This window comes from Antechinus flavipes, chromosome 4 (genome assembly GCF_016432865.1).
Source record: "Antechinus flavipes isolate AdamAnt ecotype Samford, QLD, Australia chromosome 4, AdamAnt_v2, whole genome shotgun sequence".
Classification (NCBI taxonomy): Eukaryota; Metazoa; Chordata; class Mammalia; order Dasyuromorphia; family Dasyuridae; genus Antechinus; species Antechinus flavipes.
In genome coordinates, this window is record NC_067401.1 from 415,147,514 (window position 1) to 415,164,600 (window position 17,087).

General features: G+C 34.8%; 1 protein-coding gene across 2 annotated transcripts in view; it reads left to right on the forward strand.

Moving 5' to 3' along the window:
• Positions 1-17,087, forward strand: part of ACBD6 (acyl-CoA binding domain containing 6) — a 196,358-nt gene that overhangs the window by 113,500 nt on the left and 65,771 nt on the right. The gene's annotated exons all lie outside the window — the stretch shown is intronic.

Here is a 17,087-nt window from a genome sequence, read left to right on the forward strand (position 1 = left end):
ATGATCGCATATTTTAAATCAGCTGGAGTCAGGAACTCAGGTTAAGGGAAAAAATCTTCAGTCTTTATTCAAGTGAAGAGGTGAATAAAGATTGCGATAGCAAATATAGGCAAGAAAGATTGCGATAGCAATATGGGCAGCTGCGACAGGAAATCAGCTAACAGAGCAAGTGAGGGCTGAGCTCTGCTCCCCTTCCTTTTTCACTCCCTTGCCTCCACCCACCAGAATCGTCATTTCCTATACAATACATCAGGACTTGCACAAAGAGTAGGCGGGGGCCATTCTTTCTTCAAGCTTATATATTAATAAAGTATGGGCCAATTACTATTTAGCCTCATGTGCTTGGACCTTGTGCATCAACTCAAGCCTCAGCCCATTACATGATCCAGCTGTGAATGCTGAATATGGTTACAATGTTTCTTATTCTTTATTTCTTTGAAGAGAATTTTCTAATTGCATCTATACAAATCCTTAGTAGATGATTCTCAAATATTTTATGAATTTCATAGTTATTTTTAATGGGACTACCTTTTTGATTCTTTTTGTATTTCATTATTTATTTATGTGAATTTAACTTTTTTTTTTTTTTTTAATTTTCCTGAAGTAGAAGCACCTTTTTTAAAGTAGCCCAGATCTGGAAACAAAGTGTATACCCACCATTGCCCATTCAGGAAAGCAGAATTATGTCATAGGAATATAATGAAATATCATCACACAAAAAGAAATTGTGAATATAAGTAACTCAGAGAAACTTGGAGAGATTAGCACAAATTTGTACAAAGTAAAAAAAAAAAACAGAAATAAGAAAAATGTATATGACAAATCTAGTAAGTGCAAGCAGTACAAAGAGGCAGCCAAACTAATAATAATTCCAGTGACCAATCGTGATTCCTAAGAATGGATGATAAAAGCTAAAAGATCATAAATTTACAACTCAAAAGGGCATTAAAGGCCAAGTCCAATTTCCTCATTGTACACATGAGGAAACTGAAGCCCAAAAAGGTGATATGACATTTCTCTCTTTTTAGAGAAGCAAGGGACTATCAATGTGAATGGTTCATATGCTGTCAGTTCTATCACTTGATTTTCCCAGGGTTGTTTTTTTTTTTTTTCTTTATCAGAGTAACATGCCATTGGGAAAGGAAAGGGGGAGAGTATACTATCAGGAAATAAATGGTATTAAAAAACTCCAAAGGCATAAATAAGATGTCTTTTTTTTTTTTTTTTTAATAGTAGTATAGTCCATACTTGGTAGATTGGTGGCTGTGGAAATAAAAAGGAAAGGATAGATTTAAGAATAATACTTCATCTTATGTATAATAAGTGTTAAAAAATGGATGCCATTCAAATACACTTCCTAATTATTTGTCAGTCATTCAAGGTAGTTAACAAGCATCTTTTATTATATTGGAAATTATATGGAATTATTATTATTATATGGAAATTAATACATAGAAAGGCAGAGGCATACCTTGCTCTTAAGGAACTCGCTTTACAATGAAAAAGATGGAGCAAATAACATACAAGATAGGTAAATATCTTTACAAGATAGGTAATTTTTAAAAAATCGTTATCAATTTTTTCATCTCATCCTAACTGAAAAATTTCTGTGATCCCTCAAGAAGCAATAAAAAAGAATTTAGATTTTTAATAAATAAATAAGAAGGAATTTTTGTGATGTGATAAATATAACTGAAGATGTGTGTGGTTTCCTTGACGCTCTTTTGAGCATTCCACAATTATTGCCAAATACCTGAAATTGTGGGCCTTTATATTTAAAAGGAACAAAAGTAATTCAGTTATGATTAATACTTTAAATGGGATCTTTTCCTTCTGCTTATCTTTGATATCAGTATAATCTAGAATTCCCATTGACCTGTATCTAATCTATTATGGTAATTAATCTATTTTATACTTATTTCTTAAAGAGTCATTGATACCAGAAAACATTCTGTGTGCATACTTATTTTTTACAGGCCTTTTCAGTGCCATTTCAGTTTATCTGCTATTCAATTCAGTGAACAATAGAAAAGGTTCATTTTGTATATTTAATAATAGTTCATGGCTAATGACCAGTATTATTTTTACTAGATTATCATGAACTTTGTTTTAATATTCTTAGGTTATTAAATATTTGAAAATTCTTCAGTCTTCCTAAAAATAGTTTTGAAAATAATTTTAATGAAACTTAAAAGGAGCAGCAAAAATACAAAATGGCAAGTGTGTCTTGATACACTTGATACACATTAGAAGAACATGTTTCTGAAGCTTATGAAAAGAGAGAGGGTCCAATTAATAAAAATAAATAAAAATAAGTAAGTGAGGCAATCAAAGTCAGTGAAATTGGTATTGGCAGGTTTCTGAATGATGTTACTAGATGAGCAATCTTTCAAAATCCTTCCTTGTACATTGCTGCTGTTCCTTTATTTATTATTAAAATAACATGATCCATGAGGAGCTTGGGGTGACTCTAGGCCTAGCTAATTCTAATTAATCCAGTCAGAGAGAGCAGTAGGGTAAGTGGAGTAGTCTATCGGATTGAAATTCATAACTTAATTGAGGTCAAAGTCCTGGGCTGAGAGAACAAAAGTCTTTCTCTAAGACCAGGAAGATCAATAGTAATAAATATCTGGCCTGGATACAAGTAGCTTCTAGTGACAGATTATCTGACACTGGCCAGAGGTCTTGGTTCCTTGAAGGGCAAAGTCCTGAAGCATGTTCAGTATGCTATAGTTATTTCTGCTGTTTTCTTTATATCCAATGATACTTGGTGAGAAGATGCTGCTGTTAATCTAAACAGCTTTTGGAAGCGTTGGAAAAATTCCTTGTATATAAACATGCCAAGTGACTGTTTATACAGAAATGAAACTTCTCTGAAAAGAACCAAAATTACTCATTTGTATTTAGGAATTGCTTTGTGATTAGAGGAATACCATCATTTTGATTATATGGTGTAGATATCAACATATTAATAGTTGTTCCAGCCATAAAACTTCAAATATGTGAATGTATTTTTAAAAGGTAGAGGAATTTTACCCTTTCTGTTCAGTCACACCTGCAACTTCCAGCTTTGAGATTATTTAATCTAAACCTCTCCATTAACAAATTGCTAAGCTGATTTGCCCAAAGTCACAGAATTGTACCAGAAATTGAGGCATTCTGACTCCAAATTAAGTGGTTTTTCTGCTATATCACACTGCACAGTATAATAAGAAAATTTGATATCTCTTGTCTTGTGAGTTGAAATGGTGATGCTTCTAGAACTCAAATACCATCTGATCTAGAAGGAAGATTCCAAACTGTGAGCAAGTTACTTCATTCCTCTGAGCCCTAGTTTCCTTATCTGTAAAATGGAAATAAGAATAGTGCCTCTTTAATAGAGTTGTTGTGAGGATCAGATGAGACAAAGTCTTATGTAAAAATTTGTTATTATTTCATTGGTGTAGGAAGATTTTGAATGAGGGAATTCCCTCTTATTAATACAGAAGGTTCTCACCTTCTCTATAGATGATAGTATTAAGAGAATTTCCTAGAGCAGGGAACCTCCTCTTGCCCTATCTTCACACCTGGTCTATGACTTAAAAGTCTAGACAATTTGGGTAATAGAAAGAGTAAATACTTCATTCTTATATGTGTCAGAAATAAAACTACAATCTAGGTCTGGCTGGCAAGGCTGGCTTTATTAGCCACTAAATCACTGCCTTTTTTCAGGTTTTCTTTTCTTTCTTTCTTTTTTTTAATGCAGATTCTTTGTCTAGCCATGCCTTTGCCATCTTTTGTGAAGCTGATATCCTGATTCTTTTATTTTATACCTGTGTGATCTTGAGCAAATCCCTTTATCACTCTGGACCAGTGACCTCATATCTAAAATGAGGGGTTCAGGTAGATTACCTCTAAGGTCCCTTCTACCTCTCAATCACTTCTCTGATGAAAGTAGGTAGAAATTTAAATTTTTCACTACTCAGTTTCAGTTTCTTTGAATTTTTTATCCAGACTAAGTTCATGTCAAGTAAACAAACATTTTTAAGAGCCTGCTGTGAGCAAAAGCTCTACTAGGTGCTAGAAATACAAAAAGTGAAATCTAGATAAACATTTGAGTATATTGTAGAGAAGGTTTATTTCAGATACAGTTTTAACTAGATAATCATTGAAATCTCTTCCCAATTGTGAAATACTATGATTCTATAATAGATGTTTCCTGTCATTAAGATTTTTATTTTCATGGCTAAAAAAAAATGTAAGTCTACAAAATTCATATATGTGTGGGGTTTTCCCCAATTTATGGCAAAACGGTCAAATATAAAAGCGGGAAATGGTAACATGCCTTAATGTTTGGGAAATTTTGTGAAAAGAAAAAAGCAGTTTGCATATAGGAAGGGATTCTCTTTAAAAAAAAAAAAAGGAGAAATTATAGCTTTTGGAATCCTTTGCCATCAGTATCATGACACCTGCTGGCATCAGCTTGTTTGTTCAACATAGAATTGTTTAAATGTGGCAGACCTAGATAAATGTGTTGTAACTAATATATCAGGTAGGTATTCTTAAGCAGTTTCATACTAAGGATGTCATATCAAAGATAAATTAGATGTGTTCTTAAATGAAGGGTTTGCATTATGAGACCACAATGCCCATGCTGAAGTGACTTATTACTTGTGACAAATATCTTGGCAGTGGGCTGGTTTTATTTTATTTGGTTGTTGGTGATCCTTGAAGTATAAGGTACATTTTTCATACCCAGCTTTAGTTCATTTTAACTTTCAGAAATACAGTTTCTTGTGTTTAACAGATTTTTAAAGTAATAACCGGATACCTAGAATCCAAAATCCTCAAACCCAAGAACTGACCCTCATTAACCCTGAGCTCACTCATGAGTCTTGTCTCAAATCCCATTGTACAGTAGCAAGGCTGCATTATCAGCCCCAACGACATAACTTTGGCTTACAACAAAATCCGTCTCTATGCTTGAGGCTTCCTTCACTTCTTCTAGTGTCATGGAGATCCCAGACTGCAGAATTTTGTTTGGATTGCAGCAGCCATCACAGACATAGCCTTGCAGGAGCAAAAGCTTGAGAAAGGCCATAACCCTATGCATCACAAACACTAAAAAATCGAATGATAGTGTCAGGGTGAACATTGCTGTTCCTGACTGAGGCAAACTACTGCTAAGTTTTGACTTGCTAATGCTAGGCTAGAGAACAAAAAAGTTGGAGTGAGACAGTTGACCAGGTCAGGATACCATGACAGGGGGAGAATATGTGGCACTCCATGAAGCCTGAGCTCAAAAAGGAATATAACGTCCTGATGCTTGCTCTGACTATACAACAGTTTCTTGGGACAGAGAACAGGTTAGTGAACTGTGAATTGCTCAGTGTGAAATTGATCAGTAAGATACTCTGAGATCTGGTCTCCAAGGAAATCACCATCAGAGGGGACAGTCAGATAGTGAAAAGGGAAGAAAAAGGTGGGGGAAGGCTAAAGTTATCAAAGATCTCAGGAAAGATTAAAGGCCTTGAACAAAAGCAGATACATTCATAAGGAAAATTTTAACAAAAGAAAGAAATATGACTTCCACATCTATTAAATTGGTTCAAGTATCTGTGAATAAATTCTGCAAATCAAAAGAAAATGATCCAATAGAGAACTTTAAATATGAGAACACAGAACTATATACACCATGGTATTCCTTAGTAATTCAAAAGAGAAGTAAGAATTATAAGAGCAGAATTTATGACCTGTACAATAAAAATAATGTACATTAAAAAAAAAAAAGCTGGAATTTGACATTGACAAATCTTGCCAAAGAAACAAATGAGTGCAATAGATTGGAAGTGAAGGACAATCCAGAAGAGAAATAGAAAAACCAGTAACATTAAAAGAAGATATATTGGTATGCAAACAACACATACTGATCTCTAATGGATTTTTTTTTTTTTTTTGCATTTGACCAATTACATTTTTTTAAGGAATTGTTTTCTTCAGTCAGTTTTTATTCTTCCTTTTCCAAGTTGCTGTCTGTGTCTTGCATCTCTTGTTTCTTCTCCCAATTTTTCTTGTACTTTTTTTATTTGCCTTTTAAAATCCTTGATGAGTTTTTAAGAAGCTTCTTTGTTCTTGCGACCAATTGAAACCTTTGAGATTTCTCATGTGGACATTTTGTCCTCTTTTGAATTGATCTAACACCATAGTAGCTTTCTCTGGTTAGGGTTCTTTTCTATTTCATATTCATTTTCTTCCTTTTTTCCTATTTTATGACATTTGATATCAAGCTTTGCTCTTGAGGTGCAGGGGGTACTGTTCCAAGTTATTTGTGCCCTCTAAGCCTTGGCTTTAAGCACAGGATCCCCTTGTTTTTGATGTCTTGCTCACAGCAGGGGCTAGTCCTACATGCTGTCTCCAGGAAACATTCAGGTTTCCCTAGCTGGCAATTTAATTTGCCTTCTGAGCTGGTAGTGGGAGCTGCCCCTCTGGTCTGCTTTGCTGCTGAGCCAGGAACAAGGGTCTCAGTTGCTAATGTACTGTGATTAAGACCTTCTCATTGGCTTGCCTGACACTGTTTGTGAGACTGACCTTTGTTGAAGTCTTTCCGATATATCTTGAACAGGAGATATATCCCTTTATGGGCGTTGTTATTTCAGACTCTGTTCAGAGGATTGATTTCATGTGGCTTTGAGGGGAACTGGGAAAGTTTGAGCAGCTTCCTGGTTTCATCCTGCCAATCTTGGCTGCGCTCTTGGAAACTTCCAATACATACTGATCTCAAAAAGCCAAGTAGAGAATACCTAAGGGTTCATAGATCTCACAGAAAACAACAGGACAAAAAAACCTTAACATCATAATGAAAGACATAATAGAAGAGAACTAGCCACCTTCTAAATATAGAAAATGAAATAGCAAATGAAAGATTCAGTGATCACCTGCAGGAAGAAATCCAAAACTACAAATTCCAAAATACAGATAAGGGGAAGAGAGCCAGTAGGAACTGGGCTATCTTAAAAAAAAAAAATAAAAAAAAAGTAACTGAAAGAACACAGTTCTGTTTACAACAGAAGAGGGGGAATCGTAACTTGAAAAAAATGATATTAAAAATAGATGGAGAAAAGCATAATTTAAATGCTTTGAATGAATTAATAATTTAAACAGTTAAATAATAAGAGAAAGACTGATAGATTGGATAAGAAAACAAAACCATACAATCTATTGCTTCCAAGAAACAAAATTTAAAAACTGACATACACAGAATAAAACATTAATAAAGATAACACTCTGGAGATGAAGAAATATTATGTATCAAGTAAATCCAAAAAAAGGAATTCTAAGCAAAACAAAAACAACATTCAAAATATTAAAGGGATATACAAAGACACTAAATTATGTTGAAAGGATCTCATATAACAGTAATATCAATAGTAAATGTTTATGTTCCACTTGGCATTGGCATCCAAATTCATAAAGAAAACAAAACATTTGAGATACAAGAAGACATAAAGTAACAATAGTGACAACAGATGTCAGCATACCTTTGTCAATTTTGGTGAACAAATTTCTAGAGAAGTTTAAATGATTTATGGTACCTTCCAAAAATAGAACAATCAAAGAATATATGTATTTTCTAGCATCATATGAAATTTTAACAAAAATTGACCAGATAGCAGGATACAGAATTATTGCAAATAAATGTAAAAAGGCAGAAATAATTAATACATCCTTTGTAGACCATAATTCAGTAAAAATGGTCTTTGATTAAAGGACTATAAACAAATGATACATGACCAAATGCAGGCTTAATGATGAATTTCTAAATAGAGTGGCTCAAAGAACAAATCATAGAAACAATTATTAATTAACAATGAAAACAATGGTAATGATAAAGAAACATACCAGAATTTCTGAGATGCAATCAAAGAATCCCTCAGGGGAAAAAATATAGCCTTACAAACACATTAACAAAATAGAAAGAGATTTAATGAACTGAATGGACATATGTTAAAAAAAAAAAAAAGTCCCAAATCATTAATAATAAGAGAAATACAAATCAAAACTACCTTGAGGTTTCACCCTACTTTCTGCAAATTGGCAACAATTTGGAAAAAAAAAATGACTGTTAATATTGGTAGAATAGTAGAAAGATTGTGGAACAGTACCACAATGCTTGTGGAGTTGTGGAATGGGATAGGCATTTTGGAAAGTAATTTAAAATTAAGTAAGTAAGGTGAATAAAATACCCATACCCTTTGAGACTCTGTAAATGGGCTATACACCAAAGAAGCCACTGATAAGAAAGTCCCCATGTATTGTATATTTATAGAATCACTTCTTTTGTGCTAGCTCATCACATGGAGTATGACTAAGCAAATTGTGGTATGTGAATGTAATGACATTACCATGTTGTAAGAAATGATATTTGATGATTACAGAGAGGTATGGAAAGATCCAATTACATTGATGCACAATAAAGTAAGTAGAGACAAGAAAATAGTGTGTATGTGTGTATATATGTATGTATGTATGTATGTATGTATATATATGCAATAATAACAGAGAAAATGGTGTGTATATATCTATATATGTATATAGAGAGATATACACACACATACATACATATATATACAATAATAACAGGGTAAATAAAAAGAATGTAATCTAATTATAAAAATCTATTAGGACTCAAATGAAGAAATAGGAGAAGACACTCTTACCCCTTCATGGAGGTGGGAGGTCTAAGCATATTACACATTGCATGTTTTTGATCTTTTTCAATTTATCAGTAAGTTGTCTTGATTTTTTTCCCCCTCTAAGTAATTCTTTTTGTTATATGGGATAGCTCTCTGGGAAGAAAAAGTAATAGATGAAATACTGTAGAGATATAAAAACAATATAAAAATATAATAAAAACTTTTTAAAGTACTTAGCATAGTGCCTGACATATAGTAGGTGCTATATAAATGGTTATTTTCTCCTCCCTTATAGTAGATTCTTAATTATGTTAGCCAAACCTCTTAGTCTTTTGTATTGAAAGCTTTTTCCTGCTTAACATAGATCCTGTTAACTTTATTGAAAATAGTTTTGGAATTACTAACATCATGTCTATATTTTTATAAACAAATAATATTTTTCTCAATTAGTTTGAAAACAATTTTTAACATTCTTTTAAAATAATTTTTTTTTTGTTTCAAATTTTCTCCTTCCCTCCCTGAGGTCAGCAGTTTAATATAGGTTATACAGATACAGTCTTGCAAAACATATTTCCATATCAGTCATGTTGTGAAAGAAAACTCAGACTGATAAAAGTTTTAAGTGATATGCCTGGAGTAATGTCTAAGTCTGGTTTCAAATTCTGGCCTTCTTTCCTCCATATCCAGCACTTTGTCACCCATCCAGGAAAAATATTGTGAAGATAGGATTAACAATACAGTTATCCCTCCAAGGGACAGAACTTTGGATGACTGGAAAAAATAGAGAACCCTCAGCAGAAAAAGAGGAAGTTATTTTGTTTGCTAGTAATTGAAAAATATTTTCAACATTTTACTTTTTAATTTCTTTGTCTTCCAATTCTCTAGTTGCTGACTTCTCTGTCAAATCAATCAATTAATTAATAATTATGCACCCTGCTTATATACTGTACTAAATATTAGATATACAAAAAAAAGATATTCCCTATCCTAAAACAGCTCACAGTCTAATGGAGAAGATAACACATAGCCAGTAATCTATAATCCAGCTTTTAAGTACACTCATGGAATACTCTGTTTTTTTTTTTTTTTTTTATTGTGTTTATTGTTATTGTATAGTGTTTATTCATTTGTTAGTCCCCATTTTCCTCTCTATCCCCCACTCATTCTCAATGTGCAATTAAGAAAAAATAAAACCTTTATAGCCTACTTAGAGTGTAGCAAAACAAATTCCTACATTGACCAGAACCAAAAATTTATGTTTCATTCTGTATTTTAAGTCCTCTATCTTTTTGTAGGAGTTGAGTAGTATGCTTCATCTATATTGATCAGAATTTTAATCTTTAAAAAGTTGTTTTTCTTTATAATTTGATATAATATAAATTGGTTTTTTTTGGTTCTTTTTGTCTTCAATTTGCAGTAATTCATAAAGGTCTTTGTGATTTCCTCTAAAATATCATAATTTTTTATAGAACAATAATATTCTATTACATTCACCAAATATAATTTGTGGAATCATTTTTAAATTGGCGGGCATTCCTTTATTTTCTACTTCTTTGCTACTAGAAAAAAGTATAGGCCTGGTAGTGTTACTGGTAGGTCAAAGGGACAATTTAATGACTTTTTGGAAAGAATTGCAGAATTACAAAATGACTAGAGTAATTCATAGCTCTACCAAAAAATTCATTAATGTATATTTTCCTCAAGCTTCTTCAACATTTTTTCATTTTCCTCTTCTCTCATTGTTTCAGATTGTTGAGTGTAGGGTAGAACTTTCAAATTGTTTTAATTTGCATTTCTCTAGTTAATGGTTTAAAGCATACTTTTCATTATAATTGATCAAAATTAATTTAATCTTCTACGATCTGATGTGACTTCTAACCGAGCTTACCCTGTTCCCATTGTCAATCTTATCCCACACAAAGGGAGGCCACGTTCCTGGGGCTGTTTGATCTTGTCGGCATGTTTGCTGACAGCCCAGGTCAGTACGGACCCTGCAGATAGGGACCCTTCCTTCTCCTGAGCAAGTGCACTAGACAGAACTTTGACCTTTGTGACCAAAGCACTCTCCTACTGCATTAGCATATCCCTCTACCTGTATTCCCATCATGCATAGATGGATCATGCATGTGAGTTCCTTTTGGACTAGGACCCTCCTGACTCTTCCCTAACTAAATCCCTGCCTTATTTCTCCTCTCCTTTTTGCCTCTGACTTTTAAATGGGCCCCCACGCCTCACAGCTGGTGCCTATATCATCTTGATCTGCTCCTTGTCTTTTGATGAGATCCAAGGCTCCTTGTGGCTATGAGAAGAGGTTGTGAGTTTTTAATATTCCAAACTGCTCTCTCAAAACATGGTGCTTCATCAGATCCTCTCTGCCCTGTGGGGTCATGTGGACCAATAAGATAATTCCTTTGTTCCTTATTTGCTTATTATGTCACCTTTGTCTAAATCATGTATTCATTTGTAGTTTATCTTGGTTTATTTGTAGTTTTATCAATGTGAGATGTTAGCAAATAGGCAGCACAGTGGTTAGAATGTCAGGCTTGCGTTCAAGTTTGGCCTTAGGTCCTAGCTGTATGATACTGGCAAGTCACTTAATCCTGTTTGCCTCTGTTTCCTCATCTGTAAAATCATTTCCCTTAGACATCTTTCCAGGAGGATTCTATTTAAAAGAAGTATAGTATGAACCTATTTATCGAAGAAAAAGTATTTTCTATTGTCAGTAAATCATCTTCAGTCTTTTCTATAAATTTAAAAGAATCACAAAATCTCAGAGTTAGATGAGACCTTAGAAATTTTATAGTCAACTTGTTTACAAAAAAGGAATTCTGAAATGCCGATGTTAGAATTGGAAGAATTCTCAAAGGACATCTGATCCAACTCTCACATGAATAAGAATAATTTCTATAGCATACCCAGCAAACAGCTACCCATCCTTTACTTGAACACTCTCTTTAGGGGTGGGCAAGTAGGCAGCCCAATGGTTAGAATGTTAGGCTTACGTTCAGGTTTGGCCTCAGGTCCTACATGTGTTACTCTGGACAAATCACTTAACCCTGTTTGTCTTAGTTTCTTCATTTGTAAAATCAACTGGAGAAGGAAATATTAAATCACTCTAGTATTTTTGCCAAAAACATCTGAAATGGGGCATGAAGGGTCAGATATGATTGAAACAACAAAATAACAATTCAGGGGGAGCCTACTATGTAACCAGATCAGCTCATTCTGTTTTTAGATCATCCTTGTTAGACAGTTTTTCTTTTATATTGAGTCAATATAGTTCTCCTTACACTGTTCACCCATTATTCTGAGTTCTGCTTTTAATGTTATAGTTCTTAAAATAACATAAATACATTTATTTACTTTTAAGTCTTTAAGCAGAAAGTTACCAAGTTCTTCAGTCAAGCCTAATATAATGTGATCTTGAAGCTCTCCTCTCTAGAATATCCCTAACTAATAGTCATCCAGGCAATTCTGGAAGATATTCAGTAATGGGGAACTCTATGAATTCTTTATAAGAAGCCATGTAATCCGGAGTTGGGTAATTTTAACAATTAGGAAACAGACCTACCTTTCTAGAGTTTCTGTTCATTGTTCCTAAAATAAGCTCTCTCTGGATAAGTGAAAGTAGGGCCAGACCTCTTCTTTATGTTATCTCATCAAATACTGAAATCAACTACCATTCTTTCTACCTCTCTTCTGCCCCCAACCTCTGGTCAAAGTCATCATTTACTCAAATTCTTCAGCCGTTCCTCATGTCATTCATATTCACCCACCTCTGAATGTGCTCATTTTTCAGGGTTCTTTCTAAAATGTAACATATTTTCCATGTCAAATTTGAGGTAAGTTCCAACAGTGATTGACAGATCTTGGAATTTTGGAAGTGAAAAGGGAGCTTGGGGGTCATATAGGTCAATACCTTCATTTTCTTGGTATGAAAACTGAGCCCCCAAAAGATGGAATGATTTGCCAACATAACAAAGTTAGTGGCAGACTTGATTGAACCCAGGTTTCCTATTTCCTATTCTAGGTTTTTATTTATAATTGGTGGGCTGAGTCACATGACCATAGATTTAAAACTAATCCTTCCTTTCCATTTTACAAATGAGATTTTGCAGATGAGACCAAGGAAGGCAACATATCATACTCTTTCATAAAGGCAATAAATAACAGAGCTAAGATTCAAACTCAGATCTTCTGACTCCAAATTTACTCACCTTTGCTCTAATGCCTTCTTCAAGAATAGCTTTATTGGCAAATTAATAATTAGTTTAGATTGATCAATCCTGATGGTATTGTTGCCTTTGAAAGCAATAATAACTCAATTTATATAGCTGTGATTTTTTTAAAAAAAATTTTCATTGAAGAAGTACGAGATCCCGGGGTAACACTTGTATAAGAAGTCAACACTTTTGTGTCTTAATGCAGCAGTAAGAGGAAATGTAGCCAGGGGACCATTAAGGAGGAGGAATTTACTATACCAGGTCATAACACTTTGACAGTGTCCTATAATTCAGTTAGATGTAAAAATAAGGTGACACCGGGTGTTCTCTGAACTCAAAGTAATTTGAACTTGATTCACACTGGTACTGTGAGCTAAAGACTGCAGGTTGTTCATTCTTGCTAACATATACTTACCTAAAGACGTGAGTATTCTATAAAAAAGTGACCAAAATAACTTGCTAAAAATTACCCGATTTCTAAAATCTTAGATCTCATGAAAAGGGCTTATTCAAAGGAAATGTGGGAAGAAAAGGAAGATAGTTGAAACCAAAAGTTAAACTGGAAGGGTAAAGGTGATGAATTTTAAAACCATTCTTATGTATATTAAAATTTCATTAAAAAGAAGTGAATTTTAAGGATTTGAAAACATTGAATAATTTAGATATTTGCAAATTATAAAAATACTTAATTTTAAAAGCTATCTTTAAAAATATATCCTTAATCATCTTTATTAGTAATTTTCAAACATCTTTTCCCTTGACACTTGTGTTTCTTCTCATAGAAAGGAATATTTTGCATTTAATGTTGTGATTTAAACAATTCTTTGTAGAAGGGCATGCCACTAGGTTACTTCTAAATTAGCATCTAGCAAGCATTTGCAGAGTACCACAAGGTCCCAGGACCTCATGGCTTAATACTCATAAGATATTTTAGATATGATACCTACCCTCAAATTTATGACAGTTGAAGTAGAAGACAGCTTATTGAGTTCCCTTCTATGGTCACTGCTAAAATGCTACAGTTATTTACAAAATGAGATCATTGAATCTCTCCGATTTTTTTAGTTCTATGATTCTACAGTGGACTTGCTATTTCGTATCTACTCCAGTATTTAATAGTCATCAGTTAATATTCTTATAAAGCAATCCTCTTCTTTACCTAAAACTGGTAGATTCTAGAAGAGAACGTTGCTGATGCAAACGTTGAGGTTTTACAACCTTAGATAAGGCAAAAATATAAACATTACACGCTCAATGCAAGTTACTACACAATTTTCCTACTCTATATTTGTTGCTGTTTTTAACTACTGTTGAATTATGTCTTAATCCTAAGTATCTTGTTGGAATTTTCACAGCCAGTTGTCACCTCTTAAGAATCTTGACAACGGGAGCAGCTAGGTGGCACAATGGAAAGAGTACTAGCCCTGAAGTCCTGAGTTCAAATGTGGCTTCAGACATGTAACACTTTGTAGCCGTGTGACCCTGGGCAAGTCACTTAAACCCCAATTGCTGAAGCCAAAAAAAGAATCTTGACAACACCATTCAGCTTACCTTCCTTAGTCTCAACAATTCCAAAGCCACATTCACCTCCCTATACAACTTTTTCTATACCACTTATCTCTTTGACCATTTTGCTTCTTCTATCAATTTAGTCTCTGTTTGTTCTTTTTTCTAATTTTTCATTTACCTTTTCTAACCAACCACCTTCTCCTTTTCCTCTTCAGATCCTATTCCCTAATATTTAATTCTGTTTAGTCCTCCTTAATCCTTTTATATATTTCTTAATTGTCCTTGACTTTTTTTACTTTTTTGTAAAAAGTAAAATCTGAACCAGCATCTGAGCTTGGAGATCTAATTTTCCCATCTCATAATGCATTTGTTTCCAACCTCCTTTGTCAACCTCAACTCTAAAGAACATGGTTATTCTTGGTCATATCCTTCATATCATATTAACTCTGAACTTCCTTAGGCTATCATCCATAACCCATTCCTACCTTCACCACTCTTTAATTCCCCCTCAACACTGCTATCCTGAATCAACAAGAGAGCACTTATGACTAATTACCTATTCAATGTGAGACAGTGGCTCTATTAGCATATATTTGGATGATGGCTCTCCTCTTCATGGGTGCTTGCTGAATGCTTGGTAGTAAGATAATTGTAGGCAAGGAATTGGAGGGTAGAGGGAGAGAAGTGAGAGGCACTTAGCTGCAGGAAGAAGAGGAAAGAGGCTGAAAACTCTGGACTCCAGAATACAGGATACATCTTTGGTGAGCCGAGTGGCAGCTTGCTTGCCTCCTTCACTTCTCCCCCACTAAAGATCAAGGACTTTGATTTATCCGGACTCTGGCTGACCCTGAGGCCCTCCAGGGAGCTAGCCTGTACTTTACAAGTTGCAACCTATCCTGCCTCAGCTTTGGATCATTCCTCCATTCACCACTTTAGCTTCTACATATGGTAGAAATATCATAGTACTACTATGACCTCAACTGGGCCCTGGCTGCTACCAAGCAATCCTTGTATACCCTAGCCCTTTTTGACCCATCTTCCTCAGCGCCACCCCTAAATTTTTCCATTTCTCCTCTAAATTGTCAGCTGAGAACCTCACTTCATATTTTAAAGGAAAAAATGAGGCCATTTGCCCTGAGCTCTCTCTTCTCCTCTTTCTCATCTCATTATCTTCATAAGCTTTCTGACATTTTCATCCTTTATCTATTTCACATAACGAGGTGGCCTTACTCCTTAGCAAGGCCATTCTCTCAACCTGCACAATCAATCCCATTTCATGCCATCTACTCCAACAGATTGCTCCCTTTCTCATTCCACTTCTATCACTCATTTTCAGTCTCTTCTTGTCTGCTGATTCATTCCCTCCAAACATGCCCATTTCTTTCCCATCCTGATAAAACTCTCACTTTGTCCTTCCATCCCTGTTATCATTTATCCTATATCTTTTCTGCCTTTTGTAACTGAACTCCTTGGAAAGACCATCAACAATAGATTCTTCTATTTTCTTCTCACTCTTCTTAGCCCCTTATAGTATGATTCCATCCTTATTGCGCCCACACCTGTTCTCTCCACAATTATCAGTGATATCTGGCTCCGTGTTCCTTCTTTGATACTCTCTTCCCTTGAGGTTTTTGGGACAGCACTCTCTCTTGTTTCTTTATAGATAGTGGCCTATCTGGCCACTCCTCTTCTGTCTCCTTTACTGAATACTCATCCAGATCACTCGAAACTATAGGTGTCCCTCAGGGTTCTGTTCTGGGTCTTCTACTGGCCTCTACTTATACCATTTTTCTTGATGTTCTTATTGGTTCACATTTATTTAATTACCATCTATACAGTGATGATTCTCAAATCTGTCTATCCTGTACCAATCCCTCTGCTGACCTCTTGTCTCACCTCTCCACTCACCTTTCAGACAAACAGAATTCATTATCTTTTCCCCAAACTTTCCCCATTCATATCTTCCCAGTTACTGTAGCAAGCAATTTGGGGGTTATCTTGAACTCTTCAATCTTGTATCAAAACCTATAAATTTCATTTTTGCAACATTTGTCAAATACAAATCTGACAAAGTGCTGATACTGCCAGCACCCCGGCACAGGACCTCCGTATCCTCCATACCTCATGCTGGGTTACTGCTGGACCAGGCTGATGGGCTTGGCTGCCTCAAGTCTCTCCCCATTCAGTCACCAAAGCATGAGTCCAACCATGTCACTCCCTACTTGTAACCTCTGGTGGCTGCGCTTTGCTTCTGAGATCACATCTGAAATGTTCCATTTGGCCCTCTACCCTACCCTTTCAGTTTTCTTACACCTTACTCCCCAACTTGTACTTTTTAGTCTAGGACATTGGCCTCCAGGCTGTTCCATATACAAGATACTACATCACTTCTAGCAGTCTTCTCTAGCTATTTCTGTCTCCTGTGCTGGGAACAATGTCTCTCTTCAACTTCATCTAGTGACTTCCCTGGCTTTTTTTCAATCTTAGTAAAATCCTGTCTTTTACAAAATCCATTCTCAATCCCTCTTAATTCTAGTGTCTTCTTTCTGTTCATTATTTCCTAGTTATCTTATTTTGTATATATTTGTTTGCATGTTGTCTCTTCCATTAGAATGTGAGCTCCTTAAAGGCAGGGACCATCTTTTGCCATATATGTGTGTGTGTGTGTGTGTGTGTGTGTGTG